Source organism: Miniopterus natalensis, chromosome 9 (genome assembly GCF_054644295.1).
Source record: "Miniopterus natalensis isolate mMinNat1 chromosome 9, mMinNat1.hap1, whole genome shotgun sequence".
In the NCBI taxonomy this organism is placed as follows: Eukaryota; Metazoa; Chordata; class Mammalia; order Chiroptera; family Miniopteridae; genus Miniopterus; species Miniopterus natalensis.
The window spans coordinates 30695529-30711902 of record NC_142089.1 but is presented as its reverse complement, the minus strand read 5'-3'; the positions used below and the strand labels follow the sequence as shown (position 1 = coordinate 30711902).

Genomic DNA, 16374 nt, shown 5'->3' with positions numbered 1-16374 from the left:
AGGGCACAAAGAGGGCTTCCTGGAAGAAGGAAGGTTTGAGCTGAGCTCTAAAAATGAGTAGAAATTAGCTACGTGAAAAGTGCAAAGGTCCTGAGGAGAAAGAAGCATGGTGCATTGAGAAACAAAGAAGGCTGGATTCTGCTGGAGCAGAGAGAGCAAAGGGTGAGAGGAGAAGGTGTAGAACAGGCAGGGGTGAGGTCACAACCTGATAGGTCATAGTAAAGATTATGGTCTTTAAGCTAAGAAATGAAGTTTTTTTGTTGTTTTTAGTGGGGGAGGAACTGTGAGTCCTGTGTTATAGAAAGATCCCTCTGGCTGTTCTGTGGAGAGTAGATAGGAAGGGACAAGAGCAGATGTGCCCCAGATGCTGGAGTAGAGGAAGATCTGGGGTTCTGAGGCCCAGAGGCAGTTGCTAACCTAGCAGTCAGGAAAAGTGATAACCTCAGGTGATAACCCCAGAGTTATGTCTTAAAAGAGGAATAGGAATTCTCTAGTTTGAGAATGGGGAGGTGGGGGGTGGAGTGGGCAAAAAGGTCAGCTTGAGGGAGCAGTGTCTGTGAAAGCACAGAGCTCAGGAGAAGTGCTTTGCTCTTTGGGGTGAGAAGGGGTATGGGACAGATGAGATTGGTGTGGTCATTGGGGCCAGATAGAGAAAGGTCTTCAGTCCCAAGCCAAAGAGCTTGGATTTTACTCTCTAGGCTATGTGGTGAGCAAAGGTTTTGAAACTGGGCATGAGATCATACAGTTAATAAGACTCAAACCCAGGCCTCTAGAGTCAACATGGGAACTTTCTGCACTATTAAGGTAGCCTCTCCACTCAGGAACAGAAAACATTATGAGGAGAGATGGAAAACAAGACAATGCATGCTCCAAACAATGGCCAAGGGCAGGAAATAAAGTGTTCCTGCCCTTTCTACTCCTTCCCCTTTCTCTGTTGGAGCCTTGAGCCTTTGATGAGTCCTATGGTATTAAATGGTCCCATCTTCTCTATTTTGCCCCTGTGAAGCTGCTGTTCTCCCTTCCTGCCATCTGTCCCTTTCACTGAGCCTTTCCTTGCATGTCCCAATACCCAGGGGTTCTCAAATTCTGCTCCACACAACTCAGAGTTTTGCAAGCTTAGCTGAGCTATTTCCTGTTAAAATCCAGATAGGTAGGCATTTCTACTAAGCAGGGGGAAAAAAGTAGTGAAATATTTCTCACTTGTAAATCTCTCTCCTGGGCCCTTCCCTGCTCCCCTATTCATGCTTCAGAACTCAGCTCAGATATTGTCTCCCTCTGCTACTACACTTAATTACTCCCTCCTCTCTGTTGCCTTTGTAACTAGTCCATTTTCCTGTTGGTGGGCTGATGATAATATGGTATAGTTGTCTGTTTCCATGACCACCAGACTGTGAGCTCCTTGGGGGCAGGCAGGTTTACATCTGAATCATCTTTGTGTCCCCCTAGCGCACACTAACTACTCAGTAAATATTCATTTTTCTTAGACTTTCTGGTAACTTTTATTACTTGTCTGTGCTAGAGTCTGATATGAGATGCTATTGATTTTAGCCCACAGTGTATAGTTTGTCAATTTATTTTTAGTCCACTATGAATTGTTGGTGTTTCTAAAAGAGCACAGCTATTCCCAGGTGGTCCATGTACACAAGTGGGAGACCCACAGGCACAAACAAATGCATGCAGTTCTCAGCTGAGCACCTTGAAGAGTAGAGGACTCACTTCTGGATCCCCTGTAATTCTTTCTCATAATAAGCTCAAAGAAACTTTTTATGGGCATTTAGAATACTCATTAATATTTTGTTCATTCAACAAATTGTCAACCACCTACTATGTACAAGACACTATTTTAATGTCTAGGAACATGTAGTTAATAAGATAGACAAAAAAGATGGACAAAAATTCTTGAATTTACATTCTAGTAGGGGGGATAATAACTGACATTTACTGTATGGAACATATAGTACAGTAGAAGTATCATTTGAGCAAAGACCAGAAGAGAGCGAGCAAACAATGGGGCAAACTGGAAGAAGAGCAACATTCCAGGTAGACAAAACAGCAAGTACAAAGGCCCTGAGGCAGGAGCATGTATGATGTGTTTGGAGAACAGCAAAGAGGTTGGTGTAGAGGAAGTGGAGTGAGTGAGGGGAAGAGTAGCAAAAGATGACATCAGAAGGTAAGGGGAGGGGGAGCAGATACTGTGGGGTCTTTTAAGCCATTGCAAAGATATTTGCTTGGACTCTGAGTGAGATGGGAAGCCATTAAAGAGTTTTAAGCAAGGGAATGATATTTCTAATTTATATTTTAACTGCAGTATTGAAATATGGAAACCAGTCAGAAGGCTATTATAGTAATCCACACGAGAGAACATGTAGGCTTAGACCAAAGTGATGGCAGGAGAGATGGTGGGAAGTATCAGAGCCTATATATATTTTGCAAGTAGAGGCAAAGGTTTTCCTGATAGGTTGGATATGGGTATGAGAGAAAGAGGAGTCACAGATGACTTTAAGGGCTTTCACCAGAGTAACTGGAAGAATGAAGTTGCCATTAATTAAGACATCTGCAGGGGCAACTGGCTTGGTATGGAAAATCAAGAGCTCAGTTTTGGACATACTAAGTTTGAGTTGTGTATTAGCAGTGGTGTGCTGGTAAATAGTTAACAACTGGTTCTCCAGGGAAAGTGTCTGTATGTATGTGTACCCATAAAGTTTACTGATACAAATGATGTATAGCACACAACTCACAAATAATAATAAAATATACAATATTCCTTATTGTAAATTCCAGATGGCCAGTTTATTCTCACAGAATGCTTTAATTGATTTTTGCCAAACTTGTATCTGTAGCCAACTAATGGTTGCAGTTGCTAAATGAATGAGTATAGTTCCAAGATGAATGTTAGTTGATATTTTCATTTACATTAATAGTAAGATGAAAGTGAAACAATAAACACATATTTTGGAACTTCACTAGTCAAGTGACTTTGCTGAATTGGATAGTAGTTTTCCAATACTGGAAGAATATTTCCTCAAGTTTTTTATATTATTCACAATGCAATAGCTACAGACCCAATACACTCCAAATTTAATCTGCAGTTAATATTTTTTTCACCACTTTCTTAAGTGTAGAAAGCCAACATAATAATAAATCAAACTGATTTGTAGCATTTACCAATTTCTATGGTGTAATACTCTCACCATGGTTGGTTTCAGAGTTATCAACATGATGTCACTGAAAACGGAGTTAGGAAGAGATGTAAGAGTAGCACACCATTATGTAGTATTTCCAAAGTACGGCTAGAATAGATCTTAATAACCCCAAGAGCATAGAAAATAAAATATAGCAAAATGATTAGAAAGTGATGAGTTTTTAATATTACCTTTGTTTTTAATATAGTTTATTTAATTTTAAGTTTACATAATTTAATTTTTAGTAATGGCTGCTTTTAGCAAGAGACTAGAAAAATTCCTGAAAATGAAACAGCTCTAGGAGCTGGCTCTAGACATCATTCCTTTCTCTACTTAGGTTGGCTCTATGAGTCTGGACTTGAAGGAGAAGTCTAGGTCAGCAATATAAATTTGGGAGTGGACAGCATACCTAGTATGGAGCGTTGATGCAGACAGATAGGAGAACTGAGGACAGCCCTTGGGACTCCAGCATTCAGCAATGGGGAAATGAAGACATCAGGGAAATGAGAAGGAACCAGAAGAGGAGACCGAAAAAGAGTAGCCAGAGGAAGAACAAGAACCAAAAGGGTACAGTATCATGGAGGCCAGGTGACAAATTTGTTCCAAGAAGGAGCGCAATTAACTGGTCAAATGCTGCTGATAAATCTAGTAAGATTAGGACTAAGAACTGAGCACTAGATTTAGCATTTTGTCCTTCACCAATAAATGGAATTAAACAAACAGAAAATATGTTGTTTTCATGCTTCTTTGGTATTACTCATGCTGCTCCCTCTGCCTGGATTTTTTGCTTTGCTTTAGTTTTCCTTATCCTTATAGCTCCCATCTGCTTCCATGCTCTATCAGTGGGAAGTCTCAACAGAAAACAGATGACAGCCCAGCCGGTGTGGCTCAGTGGATTGAATGTCGTCCCACGCACCAAGAGGTTGCCAGTTTGATTCCCAGTCAGAGCACATTCCTGGTTTGCCAGCTCGATCCCCAGCAGAGGCCGTGCTGGAGGCAGCTGATTAATGACTCTCACTCATCGTTGATGTTTCTCTCTCCCTCTCCCTCTCTTTTCCTCTCTCTGAAGTCAACAAAGATATATTTTAAAAAGAAAACAGATGGCACACTCAGATTAGGATAATTAGACAAATTACAATAAAATACAAAGGGACTAATTTCAAATGTGGCTGGGGTTATAGAGGAAGACAAGCTAGTTTAGGAAGTACCTGAGCTGTAAACCCCCCTTGACCTGAATGGGTGGGAAGAGGGAGGTGAAATTACAGAAACTAGGACAAAGAGTCCTGTTCATCAACCATCTTGAAAGGGGCACTTACCTTCAAAGGAGGTTCACAGCCAGACCACAGCAAATTTATAGGAAGAAGCCAGGGAATTAATTACCCAACCCTCCCTTCTCCTCCCTCTACTGATCTCCTGCTAGGGTGTGGCCCATACCTAAGAGGAAGTCTGGGAGCCAAAGAACCCATTGACTTAATCTGTACAGGCAGTGTACTGGGCAGACAATGAATGGACAGTGGCTCTGAATTGCAGAATAGAAAGTGTACAGCACACAAACCCAACTCAAAGCCAATTTCTCTCTGAGGCTTTTCTCAACACTTTCAGGTAGTTAGGTGCCCCTATTCTATGCTTCCCATTGTCAACCGATGGTCATTGGTGCCAACTAAACATCAACAGAAATCCTCAATTTGGGGTGCAGTGAAGGAGAAAACTTTAGTGCAAACACCTGATTTGTGATACGAAACATCTTTGAGGGGGCCCTGGGATGAGGTGGCTTTCTTGGGCTAAACAGCTCTGCTCTGGTTGAGTCCAGTCAGGTCTGCTCCACTGTGGTGAGTCCAGCCCAGTTAACACAGTCAGCAGTCTTCTGTGGAAAGGGAGTATGTGCTGTGGAGCCAGCCCCGAGCTGACTTACATAGGGAGAAGTCCCTGCTCCTGGTCCCTGATTGGTCTGTCATGCAAATAAGGACCCAAATCCTCACAGTTTGATTGGTCCAAAAGCACTGTTCTGATTGGTCAGAATGGAGCCACTCTGTTTGGTCGGTCAGGGTGCTAAGGAGGGTATAGCTGTGTGACTCTGACTGGATGCTGGAAGTCTCAGTTCTATTGGTTGAAATATGATTCCAGGAATTCCTTTGTAAGGGTCGGCTTAGCTGGCAGGCTCGCAGGGCAGGCAGGCATAAAATGTGCAGGCTTCTCCCTGAAGCAGGCTTCTGGAGAGGCTCTAGTTAGCAATGGCAGCTAGGCTCTGTTTGTAAATTTGAGCCCAGTTAGCCACCAAGAGCCCTTCTGGTAGATATCTTCCTTCTCAGGGTCTATACCCTTAACACAGCACTTACGCTGTAGTGAAGTGATCCTCAATCCTGGCTTTAAAAAAAAATCCTGGGAAGCTTTAAAAAAAAAAAAAAGCTGATGTTGAGGCCTCATCCCAGCTCAATTGAATCAGAAAAGTCTGGGTGTAGGGCCTCAAGATTAGTGCTTTAAAAAAATCCTCCAGGTAAATAAATAAACAAATAAATAAATATCTTCCAGGTGATTTTTAAGGTGCAACCAGAATTATGAACCACTGCTATGTTGTCATTGCCTATCTACCTGTATGTTTCCCTGAGGAGTCTTGGAGTGCTTTGAGCTTAGGACCGTGTCTGATTCAAACCTGTGTCTTTGACATGCAGCACAGGACATGAAAGTTCAAATTAAAGAGTATGATAGCTTCACATTTTGTGTAATTTTGTTAGAATTGTGGTACATAATGTCACCCAGGGCATTGTTTCTCAAACTGCAAGTTGCAACCCATTCGTAGGTAATAGAATCAATTTTGTGGTTCAGACCAGCATGGAAAAAATACTTGAATAGAAAATATCAGAGCAGGTCCCATATAGTAAGGGGTTAGTGTAGTATTGTGAAACAGGTATGTGTGATCTAGATTGCAATGTAAACTATGTTTCCACTGTGGCTTGCATCCAAAATGCTTGAAATCCACTGACCTAGGACAAAGTAATAAAACTCTTTCTACTTCTCTTTCCTTATCTTTCAAATGGGAATACTATAATAGTTCCCCTACTTCATGGGATTGTAATGAAGATTAAATGAAATTATATAACACATATAAAGTGGTGTCTAGCACAGAGTAAATAATCAATAGCTATAAACAAAACATTTTTAAAAAGAGGAATTACTGCTGGATAATATTAGTCATACAAATAGATAAGGACTTTTTGTCTTACTATATCTGAACAGTTATTAGTAAATGCTATGGCCTCTTTCTTTTTCTTGAGGCCAGGAATGTTTGGGGGCCTCCTTGGGGCCATAGAGGTGCTGCCTTAGATTCTATCTGAATCTATGTCCTATTAATATCTCTACGGCATCTGACTGGTGCCCACAGGCTATATCTGCACCTGCTCTTGGAAAATTAACACATCTCTCTTTAAAGGCCCTGGGAGGAGGGACTCAGCAGGGCTTACTTAAGTATCCAAAGCACTAAGCACCATGCGCGGCACTTAATAAAGGTGGGCTAAATTGAATCCAACTATTGATAACTGTTGAGGGACCTTGATCAAGTTGTCCCCACTCTCTGGACTTGAGTTCCATGTGTGTAAAGTGAGGAAATTATATGGAAATTTTAGATGTAGAGGGCACCTCTGATTTTACAAATGGGGAAAGTAAGACAACTAGGGGAAGGGACTTGCCCAAGTTCACACCACAAGTTAGTAGAAAGACAGAGGTTACAGCTAAAGTCTCTCCACTCCATGGTAGAGCACTTTTTACGGCATTGTATTGTCAAGTCAATTCTATAACCCTAGGGAGCAGTTAGAGACAACAAACTAAAGATACAGCAGCAGGAACAGATATTGAAAAATATAGTGTGGTGTGCAAAAGTAAGATACAGAATGAGATACATAAAATCTGGCACCATTTACATAAATGTAAAATATGTGCACACAATATGAACATGCACATTTTGCAAGAACAGTATAAAGAGTTAAATAATAAATTACACATTAAAGAGTTACTTGTAGGGGTGGGGAAAGGAAAGAGGGTAAAAGGGAATAGATAAGTAAATAAAACAAGAGACAGGCCTTCAAGGCCAAAGAAGACAACTGAATAATCCATTTAACCCAACTCTCTGCACATGAGGTGGAACAATAAAATAAAATACTATATCTCTACCTTCTCATGGATTTTTATTTATAACAGTATGTATAAAATGGAAAGCAGATAGGTTCTGTTGTTGATTTTTAAAACTCTTCCCTTCTCTCTTTGCTCTCTATGCTCATTTAGGCCTCAGCTTCTCTCAGCTGGACTCCTAGAGTGTCTTTCTCCTTGGTCTCGCTGCCTCCACTTTTGCCCCATCCAATCCAGTGCAACTTTCCACAGAGCAACTTTCCACAGAATAACCTTTGTCACACAAATATTTGATCATGATTCTCCTTTGTTTAAATGCCCTTCAGTGACCTAGTCTGTGACTAAATGACCTAGGCAGCATGGGGCAATGTTCAAGCATGCTGGATTTGGCTGCTAGGTGTGTAGCCTAGTTCTGTCACTTTCCGTGGGATTTAAAGCAAGTTAATTAACCCACGGTGCCTCTATTTCCTCATCTGTAGAATAGGAGTAATAACACCAACTCATTATATGGTTGGCAGATTAAATAAATTTAAACATGCGAAGTATTTTAAACAATGCCTGTCACACCACAAACATTTGGCTATTTTTATTGTTGTTCCCAGGCCCTTGACAGTTTGGGTCCCCTGTAACCTCTCAACCTCATTTCCTGCCTCTTCCTTCTTGTTTCTGATGCATGAAAGGCCCTGCCTCCTGTCTCCTGCCTAGTAGACTCCCACTTGGTTCAAAATCTATTCCTTCAGGAAGGAATAGCTATGCTTCAGTCCCCTTGCCACAGATGGGATACAGCTGATGGGAAGTCCTTTCTCTGTGCTCCTCAGACCCCTGTATTTAAATTTCTCTTCAATTTCTCTTCTCTGTCTGTTTGCCTGAAACACAATGCCTTGTATATGGTAGGTATTCAATAAATATTTCTTTTTAAAAACTTGTTATTGGTGAAAAACATACTTACATAAAAATTAATATATCGTAAGCATACAGTCTTGATAAATTTTGGCAAATTAAACACACCATGTAACCTGCACCCAGATCTATAAACAAGATATTTCCAGGACTCCAGAAGCCTTCCTCATGCCCCTTCTAGGCACTATTTCCCAAACCTCCAATCCTGACTTCTGACAGCATAGATTACTTTTGCCTGTTTTTGTGCTTTATCTAAATGGTACCATATAGAATGTACTCTCTTCTATCTGGCTTTTTTCACCCATATGTTTCACTCATCGATAGTCCAAATTTTTGTGTATAGTTGTAGATTGTTCATTCTCATGCTGTGTGTATATTATTAAAGTGTATGAATATGCTATAACTCATCTATCCATTCTGCTGTTGATGGGCATTCAGTAAATATTTCTTGAATGAAAACTGTCCATTCTGCTATACCATGAGTTTCTTGAGGAAAGAGACAGGATTTTATTCATCTCTAAATCCCCAATATCTAGCACAGAGCTCGGCACTTGGTGGGAGCTCACAGTATTTGAGGAATGACCTGATGCATGATTCCCCTGAGATTTTTGTAATTAAACTGGTCATTTCCCCATCCTTGATGGGGCCCCAGCTTCAGATCCCTGGTGATGCAGGTGAGTTGCTAGGCAACAGCATGAGGTTGGCTCTGGGGTCACAGTGGAGAGTATTCTGAGAGGCCCGCCCAGGCGGAGGTAATTGGAAACACTTCTATTCAGCAGCCTCTGAACTGCCTCTGGTTTCTCCCCTCCAGCCCATCCCCCACGCAGCTGCAGGAGGGATATTTCTAAAACAGGCACCAGACCACTGTACTCCCCTATTCCAAAACCTTTGGGCTCTCAGATGAAGAAACAAAGGTTTAGAGATTTGAAATAACTTGCCCAATGTCCATGAAACAAGTGGAGTGTAGAGCTAAAACCAAGTTTGATTGCAAAAACCAAGTCCTTTCCAGTATTTTGATTTTGGACAAATTGGAGTGGAGAGGTCCAGGTGTCCATGGGTTACATTGCGGCCCTCCCCATTGCTGCCCTGCCTTCTATGGAGTAGGTGCTTCAGCAGCAAACAAGAGCTGAAGGCTGGGAGATCAGTTTCCCATGGGAGAAGGGATGACTGAAGGTTCCCTCCAATTTGATACGTGGGGTCCAATTGGTAGGCGTTGATCCAGAGAGCAGCCTCTCTGCTTCACTTCACTGATTCCAGAAAGGTGCAACAGAGTGGTGACCACCTGACCCAGACTGGAAAAACAAAGGAAGGCTGTTAGGAAAGGATTTTAAGATAGGGAACGTTTTGAATGATGAGTAGATCAGGTAAAGACTAGAAGAATGTGATGGAGGCAGTTTAAATGTCTGGATGTGTAAGTTTAGGAGAGATTTAATAATCTGGTTGAAGCCTAGTTTCCAAGATGATATTACAGTTCTTTCAAGCATTCATTCATTCATTCCACAAATATTTCTTGGTATGTGTACCCTATGTTTCAACCACACTGAACTTTTCACTGCTCCTTACACAATCAACAAATGGCCTATCTCCCTCCAACCTTTATATATGTACACAGGTTTTTGGGAAACCATGGTAGTCTTAGTCTAGATGTGGGATGGAGAAAGAGCATGTAAAGAAATGCTTCCACGAGGAAGTATCATCCAAACTGATACCAGAAGAGTGTGTGGTGTTAGACATGTCAGGAAGGGGGAGCAGGGAACAGGTCTATGTAGAGGAACTACATGTGTAAAGGCTCAGAGGCAAGACAGCATAGTGCATTTAGACAACTGGAAGAAGTTTCTAGTGGCAAATTTGTATGCATTCTTCAAGTTTCCATTGAAACATGTCCCCTCTCTTTATCTCAGGGAGACTTACACCCTCTCCTGTTCCTTGAAGCCTTACAATGTCTTTTTTCTTTTTTTAAAAAAACATATCTTTATTGATTTCAGAGAGAGGAAAGGAGAGGGAGAGAGGGAGGTAGAAACATCAATGATGAGAGAATCATTGATCAGCTGCCTCCTGCATGCCCTCAACTGGGGATCAAGCCCGCAACCCGGGCATGTGCCCTGACCGGGAATCAAACCCTGATTGCCTGGATCCTAGGTCGATGCTCAACCTCTGAGCCATGCCCGGCCGGGCTACAATGTCTTTTTTTAGACGATTCATTACATTATATCTGGATTGTAATATTATGTGTGTATTTGTCTGTTCTCCTAAAGACCGTAAGTTCCTTAAAGGCAGGGAACTATGTCTGAATTTGCTTTGTGACAGCAACTAGTAATTTAGTGGCACTTAATAAATATTATTGAATGACTGAACGAAATAAACTAGTTACTTGTCTTTCTACTCCACTGGATTATGAGTCGCTCAAAGGCAGAGATCCTATCTAATTCATCTCTAAGAAGTCTCTTAGCTTTTAAGTATAGTGAAGAGTGTGTAGGCTTTCAGATACAAAGGTCAAATGTCAGTTGAACCATGTACTATCTATGTGACTTTAACCTTCCTTGCCTTCAGTTTCCTAATGGTCAAGTGAAACAATAGTTCCATCTTCACAGGGTTTCTGAGAAGGTTGAATGAAAAACTGTACATAGAGTGCCTAGCACAGTACCTGGAATATAGTAAATGCTTGTTGAATGAATGGCAGATAGGTGGTATAGCAGTGGCTGAAGAGAAGATGCAGGAGAAGAAAAACAAGGAAAAGACAATAAATACCCTTCTATCCCCAGATGAAAGAGAATTTTCCCCCTAATCATTAGAGAAGAGAGCTGTCTCTTCTACTCAGGGACACTAAATTCCAATTTAGAACCCATCAACTCAGTATTGTATGCTCAGTCCCCCTTAGACCTCCCCACTTTGCCCATCCTTTTGTTCACTCCTGTGTACCATTTGTGAGTACCAGTCCATCTCCTCCACAGACTGGAAGTCCTTAGAGAGGAAGGATCAGGATGAATTAATACCCTTGGCTTCTCAGTGCCTCCTACAATGGGCACATGGGGAGTGGGTCTCATTAATCACATGTGAATTAGAAATATAAAGAACAATGAGTCTGAATAATACATTCAGAGTAATTACAGACTCTAATTTGACTCAAAGACATCTCATTAAAATTTTTTTCTTTCCTGGTAGCAATTTTCTATTTGGGGCCAGTGACTTGATTTATTGAAAGACCTTAAAGTGCTGTTGATCTGAGCCAAAGAAGGTTTAGAAAGCCTTTTCTTGGCAGGAACTCAATCCTTTCTATTATGTCACTTTCTTTAAACAAAAAAGGATTTTAAAAAATCTTTTAAAATTGATTCTCTGTAAACACTCAAAGAAAGAATGTCTGTCCTGTGGCTGATCTGTGATTGACTCCAAGAATAAAGTAGAGGTCTCTTAATTGTAAAGACATGAAATGCCCGAACCTTCCTTCCTATGTATTTAGTGTAATTGGCAATAATTTCCCCTCCCCCACTCTCTGATTGAGAGACAGCTCACTTCCTGTTAGAAGAAAACCAGATCACTAACCTGGGAACCTGAGTCTTGGAAAGAGTTTATTTTACCAGAGCATGCTTCCAGAGGGAGCGGAAAGCAGGAAGCCTGTGTTTTCTCTCTGCTTCAGTCCACCTGGTACCTGGACTTATCACCATGCTTGTGATTGGCTTCAGCCTTTCCCCCTCCCTCTTGGGACACTTTGCAGTCTTTGAAATATTTGGGCAGATGTTTCCTGTGGAAAATATTCCACAGGGCTGCCCTCTTATTATATTGGTTTCTGGTAGAAGTATCAAAGGTTTGAAGCTGGACCCCATATCGAGATACTAGGAGGTATATTGTGCTTGAGGGATCTGTTGTAATATTAGAAAATTTCTTCTTGGAAACTTCTTTGCATTGCCAACAATTAAAACCTATTCTTTTTGTCAGTTGGCAAGCTTTTAAATTTGTCAAACTCCTGGCCTATCACTTATTAACTGTATAGGTTTGAACAAGTTGCTTACCATCTCTGAAACTCAATTTCCTTTTCTGAAAAAATAAATTTATTTTTTTGGAAATAACAGTTCCCACCTCTAAGGGCCATTATGTGGTAATGAGAAAAGGTATGTGAAAATCCTGGCACATAGTAATCACTAATAAATTATAACTGCTCTAGAGCTGAAGGCTCAGTTCTGCCCAGTTTCCGAGCTAATCCTGACTAATGTAGGGTCAGGCTGCCTCACCTCTAGTAGCAGGAGGGACCCAGAATTAGACCTGGTTTTGGATAGGCCAGATGTGAACCCTGGTTCAGTTTGTACAACTGATAGTCAGCTGCAATTCTCTTACTTAATATACCTATCCCATGGTTGTCATAAATCCTACTGATCCTAACCCAGGTAGATAGTAGAGGATGGATCCTGCTCCTTATTTTAGTCACTGGCTGTGAATAGAATGACAACCCAGAACCGCAATGTTCCTCCCATCAGACTCTTATCAGTGTCACTTGCTGCCTAAACTCTGGCTGCCATGTCACTTGCTAAATTGGAGCTTCTCGCCACCCATACCACCCATCCAGAGCATATCTGAGCTCTCCCACACTCTAAACATTGTGCATTGGCCCAAGAAGATCTTCAGTCTTCTCCTCACTGGATGTCTACTTCTCTCTTCCCCTAGCCCAAGGGGGGAAAAAAAGGAGAAGAAAGGGATTGACATTTATTAGATGCTAGGCAGCTTTATATATGCATTCTTAATTTAATCTTAATGACTACATTAGATAGGTGTTATTTTTCATTTTTATTCTAACGAGAAATCTAAGGTTCAGAAAGGTTAAGTAATTTGCTCAGAATCATATATCAAGCAAGATGGAGTAAGATTTTGAACCTAGAGCTCTGCCACCGAAGTCCAGCTTCTCTCCATTAGAAACTTGGTCTTCTTTCTGAGACCCTCAGTCTTGGGGCCCATATATACATTTTCACTGGAGCTAGGGAATTCCTCTAGCTTCCCTTCCTACCTGCTGCTTTGCACCTCCTAGTTCATTCTTTCCTAGGGTCCTGCTTGGCTTTGCATCTTGGCTCTTCCTTCTTGTCTTAATCATTTGCACATAGTAATCCTGCTCCAATGTCTTTTTTGTGACCAGGAAATATTTGATTGATCACTAAACTCAGCCAGGGTTTATATTAGTTTGCCAGGGCTGCCATAACAACATACCACAGACTGGGTGGCTTAAACAACAGAAATTTATTTTCTCACAGTTCTGGAGGTTAGAAGTCCAAGATCAAGGTGTCTGCAGGTTCACTTTCTCCTGAGGCCTCTCTCCTTGGCTTACAGGCTGCTCACATGGTTGTTCCTCTACATATGGTGCTCCGATGTCTCTCTGTGTGTCTAAATTTCCTCGCATAAGGACACCAGTTAGATTGGATTAGGCCCATCTTAATGGCCTCATTTTAACTTACCTCTTTAAAGGCCTTGTCTCCAAATACAGTCACATTTTGGTGTACTGGGAGTTACGGCTTCAATAAATGAACTTTGTTGGGGGTTGGGGAGGGAGACACAATTCAGCCCATAACAAGAGTTTCTAAGTAGTAAGCAACAGAAACAGACTCTTACTGATTTCAGCAGAAAAAAAATTTGAATGCACTGTGACAATGGTCATGACAGAGGAAAGCAGAGGGGACTATGGGGCTACAGAGAAGAGGAACCGACTGTTAGGAGAAATCAGGGAAGATATTCTGGGAAAGATGACATCTGAGACCTGAAGGACAAAAGATGTTAGCTAGCTGAGAATTACACACCTCCCACTACTGTCCCAGGTGCCTGTTTTCAAAGCCTCAGGTATGAGGTACTTTGCTTGGCACCTGGCATTCAATCTGGAGTTGTAGACACCATTGGCCAGGTACCCCAGCCTCCTGATCTGAGGACAGAAACGAAACACAAGTTTTCACAATACAGAAATGTATCCCCATATACACTGAGTACATTCATTTCTTCATTAATATTCCCAATCTCTTTTGGAAGTTTCTAGAACTGCCCAGCTCTGTGCTAGGCAAAGGTAGGAGATGAAAAGAGAGAAGCCATTGTCTGTGCCCTTAAGGAAATTGAGCCCACAACCTTGTGTATCTGGATGATGCTCTAACGGAGCTGCCCGGCCAGGGCCAGTCATGTTTATACTTTTATGGAGCTAGCAGAGCAGGGATAAAGGCAGTTGTGATACAGTGTGATAAATGACCCCCCAGGACCCTCACAGAAACCTTGCCAGCTTTCCGTTTTGAAGCTTCGCACAGCTATACTCATCAACTCTGATGGTGATGGATTTTAATTAGAATCAAATAGTAAGTTTTTGAATAAATAATAAAGTGACAAATTATAAAACTTATATTATTAGTAGAAAAGTTGTTAAACTATAGCACTTAAATTTCTACATTGTGTACTAGACTTACTCTTTTCCCTAAGTTATTTCCTGAGTAAGGTCTAAATTTAGAAAATTCAAAGTGAATTTTAAAAAACAGCACATGGCAAATAAAACTGTAGGAATATTAAGAGATTACAAAATGATCCCAAAAGTAAGTAACTAACTACAAAGCACAACTAGTATGAAGCAGATTAGAAATAAAACATAAAACTGGAACAAAGCAACTAAAAGAAGACAACTCACCACATTGATGCAGCTACACAATATGCAAGTATTATTCACAAAGAACTGTTAATAGAGGAACAGAGTGGCGAACATTCATTAAAACTCTCCTACTGTGTTCTTCAAAAGAAAGCACCATGTGAATGTGACACTTATAATGTCCCTAAAGTGTGAGCTGGGCAACCAACTTTGTTTTTTCCTTAGGAAACTGCCTATCACCTATTAATAACTATGAATGACTAACAATAATCTTTACAGTTGGCAGCTCTGTGGCTCTTAGAAAAAAATAAAAAGAAGTTATCACACTAAAAGCTACTATTAAGATAACTGTTAAAATGAACAAACCATAGGTATTATATATCAACATGGTTAAATCTCAAAAATAAATGTCAAAGAACTCAAGTTGCAAGAATATAGTTACAGTATGGGCCATTTATATAAAGTTAAAAAACATGCAAAGTATGAGGAACAACTTGTTTTTTAAAAAAATACATGCACAAATAGATAAATAAATATGAATATATATGTATATGTGGGTTAATATACATACACATATTTCCTAGCTTTGTCTGCTTGGAGGGTCTAGAAGCAGTGATACTCCAATACCAATGATTGCACCTAGTACCCAGATCTTGAATTCTAAATACCAGTCTTCAATAAAAAGAACCAGTGTTCCTTGGAGAAATGATTGATTCTAGGGCTGTGGCAAGGAAAATACATGATGAGCCTGGAGCATCTTATGGTGCCAGGATAGAGACATGCCAAAAAGACACAGAAGCCAACCAAAGGTCTCCCAGTGGACAAAGCTGGAACAATTTGAGCAATAAAATAATCATAATATTGGATTATAACTCAAAGAATGAAATATATATCACTAAGTCCTTACTGATATAAATAAATGATTGAATAAATAAATGAGAAAGAAGGAGCAGGTCTTCCTTACAGAAGAATTGCAATTAAAAAAATAGAAGGGACCTGCTTGGTGTAGCTCAATTGATTGGAGTGCAGTCTCATACTCCTAAAGGTGATGGGTTTGATTCCCCATCAGAGGTGGGAGGCAACTGATTGATGTTTCTTTCTCTCTCTCTCTTTCTCTCTCCCTCCCTTCTTCTCTCTAAAAACAACAACAACAAAATCAACAGAAGGAATTAGGGAAATAAAAAAATCACCATTAGAGCATCATAATATTAATTGCAGCAGGCAAGACTCACAAGTGAAAGCTATAATTAGTGAATGAAAGTTCAAGATAGAACAAGATATTTGCATAACTTCTAAAAGGAAAAATAGTAAATTTACAGTGGAGAAACCTGGCAGCCTCTCCTTAATCAAGTGATCAAGGTTAATATCCAAAGTAATAAGATGTATGGATATTGTGCACCCACTGACATGATGCACTGAAAAGGGCACATAGCTTTTGTGGTGTTCTTCCCCAAAAGTTACAGCCTTACTCTAACCATGAAAAAACCTTAGACAAACCCAAACTGAGGAGCATTCTACCAAATACCTGACCAGTACTCTTCAAAAATGTCAAGGTCACGAGAGAAGAGGAAAAATTAAGGA

General features: G+C 40.6%; 1 protein-coding gene across 1 annotated transcript in view; it reads left to right on the top strand.

Moving 5' to 3' along the window:
- The window catches only part of TUT4 (terminal uridylyl transferase 4), a 151419-nt gene that overhangs the window by 20108 nt on the left and 114937 nt on the right, over positions 1 to 16374 (top strand). The gene's annotated exons all lie outside the window — the stretch shown is intronic.